The sequence below is a fragment of the Chelonia mydas genome, chromosome 5, assembly GCF_015237465.2.
Source record: "Chelonia mydas isolate rCheMyd1 chromosome 5, rCheMyd1.pri.v2, whole genome shotgun sequence".
Lineage (NCBI taxonomy): Eukaryota > Metazoa > Chordata > Testudines > Cheloniidae > Chelonia > Chelonia mydas.
The window spans coordinates 52,024,189-52,036,950 of NC_051245.2; positions in this window are offsets into that span (position 1 = coordinate 52,024,189).

The window sequence follows — 12,762 nt, forward strand, 5'->3', positions numbered from 1 at the left end:
GAAACAATCTTCCATGCAATTTCCGACCAGATTACAAACACATCGTTTGAAGACATCTCTCACCTTTTCTGATAGGCAGCTGTACACACAGTGATTCCTTGGGTAGATAGGATGAAATCCCAGGTGGTCTCCAGTTTCCCATGGGAGTTCTCCACCCTTAAATGAAAGGAGCAGCTAGTTTCCTTAAATCAATGCTGGCTTATCTCGCCATTCATCAAAGTTTCTCTACGTTAACAGAGGGCTCAGCTTTCCACTTTCAAATTGAGAGTTGAGAGCTAAGCTCTGCCAACAAATACTAATGTATTTTTTTCTATAATAATACACAGAGTAATGAGACCTGGAGACTGCCATTCACTTCCCCAGTAGGTAACAGTATGTGTGCATGTTAGTGCACCCCCGTTATTACTTCTGCCATATTAAAATAATTAATATATTGTGTGAGGTGCAACTGCAGTCTTTTAGGGAGATATAAGTACCTGCCTTTAAAAGGTTTTTCTACAAAATGACATTTTTCTATTTGAATGCATTCAATTTTATAGTTAAACAGACTCCTACACCTGGCCTGCTTCTCAAATGTGGGTCTTCAATAATCAGGGCATCAAAATCTCATGTGTGGCATTTTAAATCTGCTCTTAGGTGCTTTAAGCCCATTGCAGTCGATGGAAGTTTTGCCTAAGGCTCTAAATGGACACTTAAGTGTATACTCATATGTGACATTTTGATACCCCGATAAGACACCGTTTGAAAATTGGACTCATGATGTTTCTGAAATATGCATGCATTTCATATGTACATAATAAAAGTACACAGATAATATGTATATAGATAGAGATATAGACTCAGACAAAAATATACAAGAAGTTAACATTAAGGAACTGGCTGAAATCCTTGGGAATCAGGAAATTCAGAGCTAAGGGTGCCACAGCTCCCTGAAGTCTGCTGAATAGAGCTGGGTGAGAATTCTTCAACATTACTTTTTTTGTCAGAAAGTTCACATTGGTTTTGATTAGACCTTCATTGGGAAGGTTCTTGGGATGGAGCGAGCACGCCACACTAGAATAGTCAATAGCCCAATGGTTTGGACATTTGCCTAAGGGGGAGACCCATGTTCAAAAGTTTGTGCTCTGCCTGATTTGGCACAGGAACTTGAATCTCAATCCCCCTCAATCTCCCCTGTAGGAGCTTGTTCTACTTTGTATAAATAATAGTCATTGGGCCGAGAGAGATTGACTGTCTATCCTGATGGTCAGGGACACGCCTGGGATGTGGGAGACCTACATTCTAGTTCCTGCTGTGCCTGATTCATTAGGCTACTGGGTATTCTGAGGTCTTATCCTCTTTCCCTCGCCCCTCATGAAAACGTCTCAGGTTTTTGTTCCAATGCAGGATGAAAACAAAATTTAAAATCTAATTTATTTTTTCACATTTCCCCATGGACTTCTTTTCTCTCAACCCTCCTACTTTTTAAAATGAGAACTTGCCAGGCTCGACTGCTTTGTTTGTCATGGAATCAGCTCCAGTCCCATCTCAAAGGAAGTGTCGAGGAAAAAAATTGCCACAGGGCAACGAATGTAAAATTCTCCTGTCTCTGGTTTCCCCAAATGACTCCCTCCTCTGTTTTGTTTCACACTTGTTCTTGCTGAGTTTTTTCCTTCTTCTCACACCATTCTAATTTTATTTATTGTGGTGTCCAGGGATCACAGCCCAATAACACCAAGCAATTAAAGAAGGTATTGGTAATGCAGCCACCAGCACTTGCAGTTCAATCACTCCTGACTCTGACAAGCTTTCCCCAAGGTGCCAGTAGCATTACAAGGATTCGCAAAAAGAAAAGGAGTACTTGTGGCACCTTAGAGACTAACCAATTTATTTGAGCATGAGCTTTCGTGAGCTACAGCTCACTTCATCGGATGCATACTGTGGAAACTGCAGAAGACATTATATCTGTGCATATAATGTCTTCTGCGGTTTCCACAGTATGCATCCGATGAAGTGAGCTGTAGCTCACGAAAGCTCATGCTCAAATAAATTGGTTAGTCTCTAAGGTGCCGCAAGTACTCCTTTTCTTTTTGCGAATACAGACTAAACACGGCTGTTACTCTGAAACCTGTCATTACAAGGATTATGATTCCAGAAATAGAACTTGTGAGGCAGAAAGTCAAAACACACAACCAGTTATTCTTTAGCACTTGGACTTCGAAGGCGGATCCTGTGGAAAAAAGATATTGCCATGGAGTAAGATCCTGTTCTCCAGGAGTGCCCTGGGATATTGTAAGCACTGATGTGTGGGAACTCAAACAGAAATGAAGAACCCGGCTTTTCTGGGGGGTTTACAACACAACAAAAAAAGTGTTTGTAGAAGGAAAGGAGAGGGCCAGGAAAGAAGACAGATACTCCATGTTTTCAAGAAAGACGTGTACATAAAATAGTAGGTAAACTTTGCAAGAAGAGGCAAACCCTATGAAAAGATTTCTCCAGTCATGGTGACAAGTACAATGACAGTTTATAGTCTCTGCTGTTAGGGGACAAATTCTGTCCTTAAATATTTCACTGAAACTCTTTTTTGAGCCATTTGTATTTATGCTAGTGCACTGTTGGCCAAATTTGACCTGGAATTCACAAATGTGCCCATCCTGGTGTTTTTCAACTTTGCATACCTAAAATGTGTGTGTGTGTGGCAGGGGAGGAAATGCCTTCACCTTTCATCCAGCCACCATTTCGTCTTGTTCTCTGCACCATTGTTCATCTTGCACAGCTGGACTGTATACAAGAAAAGCATCCTAGTGCATGCTGACAGCAAGTAATTGGTGTTTGTGACTATGGAATTGATCATGTTGCACAGAGAGGTGTGTGGCAGGCATTCTGCATTATGCTGAAAGCTGCAGAATAAGGCTGGGGGAGGGGGAGAAGTATTTTAGTAAATCAAAACTAAGTAATCCAAGAGACTAGTGAAGAGTCACAGGCAGAAGTTCTGAATGGATCAAAGTGGAAAATAACTGCTTGTAAACAGGAGAGAAGAAAATCAGTGAGGACGTATGTTAGTTAACTGTTTCAGAAACAGAATCTCCTTAGAGTCTCAGTCTTTCAAGTTCCCCCCACCCCTCAAAAAACACATATTACAAGACAAATCTGATATTTTTTGTTCAATTTTTAATGAATGTTGAGATGAAAACGTTTGAGAAAAACTAATTTATTCAAACCCTTGTTGTTTGAATCTATAAGTGGCTGATATACCAGCCCCGAATTCAAAATGGGATTTCTCTGTGGCAAGTTATGAATATGAGTATTTATTTATTTAACAGAGTGGTAGGCACTTAACACACACGGCCCCTGCCCTGAGGAGTGCATGATATTAGGCCCTGCTCCTGCAAAGAGTAATCCCATTAAACTCAATGGGAACTCATTTGGGACTATTCATATGCATAAAATTACTGATATTGTATAAGTCTTTGCAGGATGATGCCACAGAAGAAAGCAATAAACAAAGGGGGTTGGATGAAGGGAAAATAGGGGGATGGCACATGAAGGTACAAATAATATGGGCCAGTGGTTACCTATGCTGGTTATATATATTTCTAGCTGCAGCATGTGCTCTATAATATCAGTGCATTCACACACACACACAAAAAAAAATCCTTCTAAATCTTTCCCTATCATTGTTCCATTTGTATCTAACATGCTTGCACTAAACCACTGAATATCATCTAAACTCAGTACTGAGAATTCTTTGCCACTGCCTGTCAAAATTTGGAGGTGGGTCCTATCCTCTGAATTAAGGAAAAGACAAATCATGCTTATTCTTTTCTCTTCCCCTTCCCTACCCTTGCAGCTTTCTCATTGTGTGTGTGTGAAAGTCAGGTCAGATTCGCTGCCTTGAGCCTGAGTATTGAGGAAACGTGAACCTCAAGTGAACCTCTTGACTGCTTTATATTTTCAGTGAGAGCTAGATGAAACTCTGAGTGTTGCCTAGTTTCATCCTGAAATCAAGCACAACTCAGCAGTCTGAGCTAAGTTTGAAACTGGGCTTTGTGAAAACCTGAACCTCAAAATGAATGCCATGTAACGCATGGTAAAATATTTTAAATCACTTTGGTAGCCTCTTACCATGAAACCGTACGGATCTTCTAGGCTGAAATCCTTGAGTCTTCACTGGGGCTAAACTCCCAATGGGCTGATGGCAGGAAAGGGCTGATGGCAGGACCTAATCTGAGCATGCTATTATCTTTCCATCCTTTCTTCTTTCCTTGCTGTTGTGTTTTGGTGGATTCTGGCTTTAGAACACCCAATAAGCAATGCTCAAGATTTTGAGTGCTTCCTAAAACTCAGAGTGAAATTTGTCTGCATATCACACAGCAACTTTTTTCTAAATGAAATAGTCAAACCTCATTATAATGTAGGAGGCAGGCTAGTTTCAACTAAGTAACTATGCAGAGGCCAAGAATTCATAATTTGATCTTAAGATCTGAAAAACTAAGCCAAAGCTAAGCGAGGAGACTAAGATAAGGAATGCGTGCGAACCTTTTGTAGTAAAGTTTGGTGTGGCATCTTGTTAACCTACCTAAATAAGTAGCCAGTAACTATTAACACCACACAATTACAGTGTAATTACTGTATAATATGTAAGAGAGAAATCCAAGCACCACCTAGTGGAAAAGAATCCTGTCATTGCTCTAATTGTATGAGCTTGATGTATCTGAAGTACAATTTCTTTTGTTCGAGGTCTCTGCTATCTGATAATATGCAAATGCAGTTTTCTAGCACAGCCCACATTACTAGCCTAATATATTACTTGTTTATTGAATGCCAGTGGTGGTCATGGAACAAACAGAGAGGCAAACTGCTGTCCCAATGAACTCCCAGTCTTCTAAATCAGACTATACAGTTCAGATGCAGATGTTGGATATAGTTAGTTATGGTGTTTAAGTTTCATTTCATTCTGTTAATATTATTCACTATGAATAACTATAGAAATCTTAATAAAGAAGGGGGTTAAGGAGGGATCTGACTAAAGAGAGGAACGTTATTTGCTGTATAAGGAATTTCAAACATAAGTGGTGGCAAAGGACAAAGTGTGATGACTCTGCAGTTTAGAACTCAAATTCTGACAGAAATGGGGGCAGGGAACCACACCAGCAACAGCTCAGCAACAAACCCTCTTTTTAGAAATCCCTAACACCCCTCAAATACTAGTATGATTGTGGGGAGGGATGGTAAGGAAACAAAACACTTTTATTGTTCTTTGAAGGTTACATTTCTGACATGACTTTGCCCTCAGCAGCTCAGCTTTACTGCCCCCAACTCATTGTACCTCCACATCCATTATGCATTGTTCAGGCTCTTCCTAACTTCTGCTAGCCCCTTGCACTTCTGCCTTGCTGCCTCCAATATACCATGTGTCTTGCTGCTGCCGGAGTCCTGTCCCTCAGCTCCCCTCTTGTACCTCTGGCTGGCTGCTCCTGTGTTCCCCTGTGCCTTCTCCCAGCTGAATTCTGTACCTCCAGCCCCTAGTAGTAGCCCTGGGTACCAACTCCATGGGTGCGCCACAGAAAAAAAATAGAGTGGGTGCTCAGCACCCACCAGCCGCTGCTGATCAGCTGCATCAAACAGCTGTTTGGCGGCTTGGGGAGGGCGGATACCAGCGGGTGGGCAGGGGTCTCAGGGAGAGGGTGGAGCGGGGTGGGAAGAGATGGAGCAAGGGCAGGGCCTCAGGAGAGGGGTGGAATGGGGGTGGGAAGAGGCAGAGCGAGGGCAGGACCGTGGGGGCAGGGCTGTGGAGAGGGGATGGAGCACCCCAGGGGAAAACTAAAAGTCAGCATCTATGGTAGTAGCTCTGCTTTACTGATCCCTCATTCACTCGGATAAAGAGTATTGTGTGCGTGTATGGGCATACTTCCCCCCCCCCCCCCCGCCCTTTGAGCAGCCAACAGCAACACATTCTCCATATGCAGTAGGGGAAGAGCCTCTCTCCCCCCCAGACTGAGCTGGGATTGTAGCACTTGTTATTGCCTGTTCTTCCCTTCTGCTGAGACCTGACAAGCCTCCCTTCTCTGTGTATGTGTGTGGGGAGTCTTGTTTACGCTCCTGGTCTACTCATAGCTTAGGAGGGCTCCAAAGGAGTGCTATCAGGGGCATGGGTGGGTCAGCAGCACCTCAGAGAAGAGTTGTTCCCAGAAACTGGAACTGATCAGCTGCTATTTCTGCCCCATGTCACTGTTGCCAACCCCAAATGCTCAAAAATCATGAGCCCAGCCCACCCCCAAATCATAAGATGGGCTTAAAATGAGATTTTAAAAAATTAATAAATGTGCATTTTCCCCCTTTGCTTTCTGGTGTTTGTGCCTTTCAGGTGCACTTACTTCACATTTTTAGGATAGTCTCTACAACAATGATGGCTAGAAAGTCTTTGCTTCTTTGTTTTAAATGAAAGCTGAGGTTCTCATGCAGTACTGTGATTCTGGTTGCAAGGGCTTTAAACCCACCAGAAATCACAAGACCTGTAGTAAAACCGGGATAGTTGGCACCACTCCTCTCATCGGGTCGGGGGATCTGGCGTGAGAGCAGCAAGAGGAGTGAGTGTTTAGCTGGGAAGTCTATAATGCTCCTAGTCTTCCTGCGGTCATTGGAGCAGCAGTCACAGTTTCTGGGAGAAGCCAGGAGTTGCCTATTTGTCTGCTCTCCTCCAAAGGGAGATCTGTCCACCAGGGAAGGAGGCAAGGAAACTCTCCCTGCTATTGTGAGCTTTGGCTCCCCTCTGGATGGGCCAGGCAGATAAATAATCCATAGATTCTTGTGTGTAAAATCTTTTTTCTTAACATGCGTAAAAATCCACTAAGATGCACCTAATGTTTCAAAATGTCTCTGCAGTCAAGCCTGCCAAACCCCTCTGTTTATGAATATTTACTCTATATCAGATCCTCCATCCTGGTCTAGTCTAAAGACAGACATGCACACTTTTGGTTGGTTAGTTATGGTCCTGCTTGGAGACATGAACTCCTTTCAGGTATATTTCTTCTCTTGCTCCATTGTTTTCCCCTTGCTGTGTCCTGCCACCACAAACTACAGTGTTACATCACATTGAGAACTCCAGTGACAGCTACCCAAATTGCTCCTCTCATATTATGATCTGCTCTCTCTATTGCCAGACAGAATTCCTGGAAATAGCTGGGGTGCACTGGGGAGACTTCCATAGTTGCCAAGAGATCGGATAAATGCTGAGTGGACTCTGATTCCCTCGTCTATAGCTTTTGGGGCTTTTCTGTCCCATTTTACTGATATCTGTCCCCATATATGCCTCGCAGAAGAGGTGAACATAAGGACACGGGGCCTGATCCAAAGCTCACTGAAGTCAATGGGAATCTTTCCATTGACTTCAATGGGCTTTGGGTCTGGCCCATAGTGCACATTTGTTGTCATTTTGTCAGACAGTCAGAGACTGATAGAGGCTCAGGAAAAAGAGTACTGAGAAAGTCTCTTTTAGTCCATTTCAAGAGCTGGCCGTATCAGTGTGGAACCAGACCTGGACAATTTATTCCTTCCTCAATGATAGTACCTTCATATCGTAAAAAAGAAAAGTTATGAAAGGCTATTTCATCTGGTAACAGCAAGTGAACAAAACCACAATTGAGCATTATGATGCAGACGCTGACTTATCAAAACAAAAATAATGTGTGTCCAGGATGGAGTTTATCAGAGGAAGTCTGAGACAGTAAGGATTAACACAGCACTTGACTGTGGCTGAGACCGCTTGATACTGACAAGTTTCTCTTCCTCCCTCGGTTTGGTGCTGTGTTCTGTTCTCATTCAAATCAGAGCAAAGAAGGAACTGAGTAGTGACCTATTGAACCTCTCTAAAGGTTCCCCCTATAAACTACAACGCCACTATTCTTTAAAAACTCAGATCTGGCCGAGCATGCTGCCTTATAAACCTAATTCAGGGCCAGAAGCTGATAACCTTGCTCACACTGAGTGGGACCTTACTCCATGAATCCCACAGATTCCAAAGGGACTACTCGCAGAATAAATATTATTCAGCATGAGAAAAAGTATCATCTGGTCTTTAGCTTCGGAGCAGAAGACTTAGCACAGAACACAGTACCAAGAAACAAACCAAAAAAAAAAAAAAAAATCCCAAACAAACCCCAGCATGCAGTTGAGGAAGTTATCACTTTGAAGGGGTTTGAGCCATAGACAATTGCTGTGTAAAGCCTGAGTGTCCCAGACTTCCTCCTGATAAACTCAGTCCTGGAAACTTACTATCTGTGTAAGATAATTTGGTGTCTGCATCATTAAATTTAATGCAGCAATAAAAGTGAACCATCAGTTATGGTTTGTTGTTTTACCAGATGAAACATGCCATTCATAACTTAATTCTCTCTGTGCCAACAAATAAAATACAAAGTAAAAATAGACAGGTAAAGAATAATTTTGCCATGCACGAAACATGAACAATAACATAAGCCATCTGTTTTTTCATCTTAGACGGCTGTAATAAGCACTACTATTATTAAGCCTGAATATTTCCCAGGGTGTCTTATTTGGCTGTAAAAACTGTGTTCTGAGCCAAAGCTTAGAATACAGTATTAACAAGGAGGGCTTTTTAAAACACAAAATTGGAAAACAAAATTAAACCATACAGTGAGTATACTTAAAAAGTTCTACTGTCTTGAAAGTTTTTGCTGTTTTCAGTTACACCGATTCTGGAGACCTGATTTACCTTCACTGGAATGAACTGGGAGTAATTCCATCAAGGTCAATACTATACTACTATACCAGTACTATAACTGGAAGGAGAATCTGGCTTATTTCCCTCTGTACCAGGGAATGACCGCCCCACAGCTGGCACTGCAAAGGAGTTTGCAGAAAGTACAATGGCAGGAGAGGGCTGCCGTCTGAATTGTGGGCCATAGAGCCAGGAGGCCAAGTTGAATAGCCACACAGGGAACCCTGATTTGCTTGAACTGACCTTTGTAATTCCTGATGCTCTATCTGAATTGAATTTTGGTTCCTAAAGGGTGACTACAAGATTATAGAATCTAAGGTCCAGACTGTGACAGGTTCTTGTGTGACTGCTGGAGCATGCTATGAGTATACACAGGGATTGCTCCCTCCGTGTGCCCTTGGGGGGTATCTGGCAACCCACAGGTGGTGGGAAGTATGCAAGCTCATGGTCCTGCAGGCTCCCTGCCCTGCTCTGGACTGGACTGTTGAGTGGGTCTGCTGCATTGCAGGGGGGAGCAGGCTGCACCACCTTGCCCCTGTGCACCAACAGGCCAGCATGCTCCACGCCCCATCCTCACTCACTGCACAGCAATGCCTCACTTGCTATCCAGCCTGCACACTGAATGAGGCAGGGTCCTGTGAAGAAAACAATATATGATCATGTAATTAAAGATTACATCATAATGCATGAGTAATATGCAAGATGGGCATATACCTAAGGATGTAAATACTATTATTTAGTAGTGGCAGAGCCAGGTTCTATTCCTGACTCCACCACTGGCCTGCTGAGTGGCCTTGGGGACGTCAATTCACCTTTCCATGCCTTGGTTTCCCGATCTGTAAAATGGGGATAATGATACTGACCGTCTTTGTAAAGTGCTTTGAGATCTAGTGATGAAATGTGCTATACAAGAGCTAGGTATATTTTATTCTATTATTTAAACTATAGGATGTAAGAATATGAGGTGTGGAATATCAGTTTTGGTGCGTTTACATTTGGAATTTGTGTCTGTGTGAAAAATTTCTAAACTCCCCTGAGCACTATAAACTCCACTGTGAAAGTTCTAACTCATTTCCATGTTGCCAGGGACACCGGACTAATTGTGTAACTAGAAAGTGGTGCATACAACAAATTTCAGAGTAACAGCCGTGTTAGTCTGTATTCGCAAAAAGAAAAGGAGTACTTGTGGCACCTTAGAGACTAACCAATTTATTTGAGCATAAGCTTTTGTGAGCTACAGCTCACTTCATCAGATGCATACTGTGGAAAGTATAGAAGATCTTTTTATACACACAAAGCATGAAAAAATGGGTGTTTACCACTACAAAAGGTTTTCTCTCCCCCCACCCCACTCTCCTGCTGGTAATAGTTTATCTAAAGTGATCACTGTCCTTACAATGTGTATTATAATCAAGTTGGGCCATTTCCAGCACAAATCCAGGGTTTAACAAGAACGTCTGGGGGAGGGGGGGGGTAGGAAAAAACAAGGGGAAATACAACAAAGTGATTATCAGTTGCTAATTGTTTTTCTTTCAGTTCTTCCAAATTTACAGCAGCAGCTACTTCTCACTGAGGCAGGGGTGGGCAAACTTTTTGGCCCAAGGGCCACATCGGGGAATAGAAATTGTATTGCATGGTGGGCCAGGAATGCTCACAAAGTTGGGGTTGGCGTGCGGGAGGGGGTGCGGGCTCTGGAGTGGGACTGGGGATGAGGAGTTTGGGGTATAGGAGGGTGCTCTGGGCTGGGACGGAGGGGTTCGGAGGGCGGGAGGGGGATCAGGGCTGGGGCAGGGGGTTGGGGCATGGGGAGAGACTCGGGGGTGCAGGCTCCAAGCAATGCTTACCTCAAGTGGCTCCAGGAAGCAGTGGCATGTCCCTGCTCCAGCTCCTAAGCGGAGGCATGGCCAGGTGGGTCTCAATGCTGCCCCATCCACAGGCACCACCCCTGCAGCTCCCATTGGAGCGCGTAGGAACCAGACCAGGGCCGTGGTGCGGCCCCCCGACACAGCACCCTGACCAGAGCAGGGCCGAGCTGTGTGGTCCGGCCCCCGACTGGTCCGGGCCATAGTTTGTCCACCCCTGCACTAAAATATAGCCAGGTGCCAAGCCTGAAGCATGACACTTCACCCATATTTGAGTTAAACATTAAAAATGCATGCCCATCTGCTCAAGTAATTCAAGGATTGCCAAAAATATTACCTAGAAACTTTCCAGGAAAATATCCATTTAGGGTGTGGCTAAGCATGCAGAGTTTCAGTTTATGGGCCAAATCCTGTTAGCTTTACTCAAGGGAGTAGTCCTGATTTCGCTGTGCCTGCTTGTGAGTAGGGTAAGCAAGACTTTTGCTCCAGAAGCCAAACCTTTAATGGGCAAGATACAATTAATTTATTTTATTCATTTAATTGTGAGTGCTTTCTGAGTTGCATAGACATATACAATGCATTTATCAGGACATACACATTTTTTAAAAGGACATAACCATAAAAATTACACTTCTTTCTGGAATATTTTTTACCTATTAATGTTACAAGCAACATGTAAGACTACTAAACCTAAAAGAGATTTGAGAACATAGTATTTTCTCTCTTTTTCCAGTTTGTTTACTTTGGTCATGGGATCCAAAGCCTATCTCAATCTACAGAAAGATGCCCGTTGACTTCAATAGACTTTGCATCCTGCATTGTGCATTTGACCCTGTTTTCTATATAGTCATTTTTACTGTCCCCTTTCCCTGATTTGTATAAAAAGATCTTCTGTACTTTCCACAGTATGCATCCGATGAAGTGAGTTGTAGCTCACGAAAGCTTATGCTCAAATAAATTGGTTAGTCTCTAAGGTGCCACAAGTACTCCTTTTCTTTTTGCGAATACAGACTAACACGGCTGTTATTCTGAAACCTGATTTGTGTGTCTTTCATGCCCAACAACATAGAAAAAATGCATTTTTAAAATAGGAAAATGTGGTTGTAAAACCACAGAAATTGGCAGGGACAATATCTAGTATAGTAAACTACTTTTAATATTTTTCCTTTCATTCATTATATTTCACATTAATAGTGTCCTATTTAAACACGGTGATATTTTCTCTGCACATGCTCAGTTTGGTATTTTCACATGATCACAACTTTGTTCAATCAAAACTAATTTCAAAATAAACACTGCTCACAAAGGGTCATTTATAGATGGCTTCCTGTTCAAATGACTACCATTTTTAACCAGTGATATAAAAATTGTGGTTAAAGTATTTTTAGAATGAGAAAAAAATATTTTTCACCATCCCATAACTGCAAAATTGTGAACAGAATTTTTCTCAAACTCTTCTTTTATGTCACTTTTGGGCTGAGAAAAAGTATAGACCTTTTCCTGAACATTTGTCACAAAAATCATGTGAACGTCTGAAAATAGTGATTTTTAATGGGAAACATTTAGCAGCCTAACTTGTAGCTTTCACTATCACCAGTTATAATCTTCCTAAAGTATTTACAGCAAGAAGGACAAACAAAATCACTGATATTAGGAATGAATCAGAAGTTAAGATCTAAAACATCCACATTCTAATTTATATAGAATGTTTAATGAGAGTTTCGTAGTGAGGGAAATGTCACCTTCTTCAGCTGACTTTTGATTGAGTTGCAGAAAACTAAGCCCCAAAGAAAAAAAAACTTCGCTAAATAAAAGCAGGATTAAAATACCAAAAGATTGTAGAGGAGGTTTGTTTTTCTATTCAGACTAACTCCTCACCTTTCCCATTACTGCTCACCAGTCTCAGAAACCCTGAGGGTCTCTAGAGTAAATCAGTTTCCTTCTTCTGTTTTCTTTTCGTCTTGGACTTACGAAATTGTGGATCACTTCCTCTCCCACCCCCTAAGTTTCACCGAATGATTGAAGTATACTGTGCAAACAAGAAACAGGAGTAAGCTATGGTACTTATATTACTCTTCTGAGCCCCTTTGTCCCAGTTTAAATTTAAAGGGACACATCAGCTCCAAACTCTCATTTCGGGTTTAAAATGTGCTATCTACTGTAGTTGTAAATAATACCTAC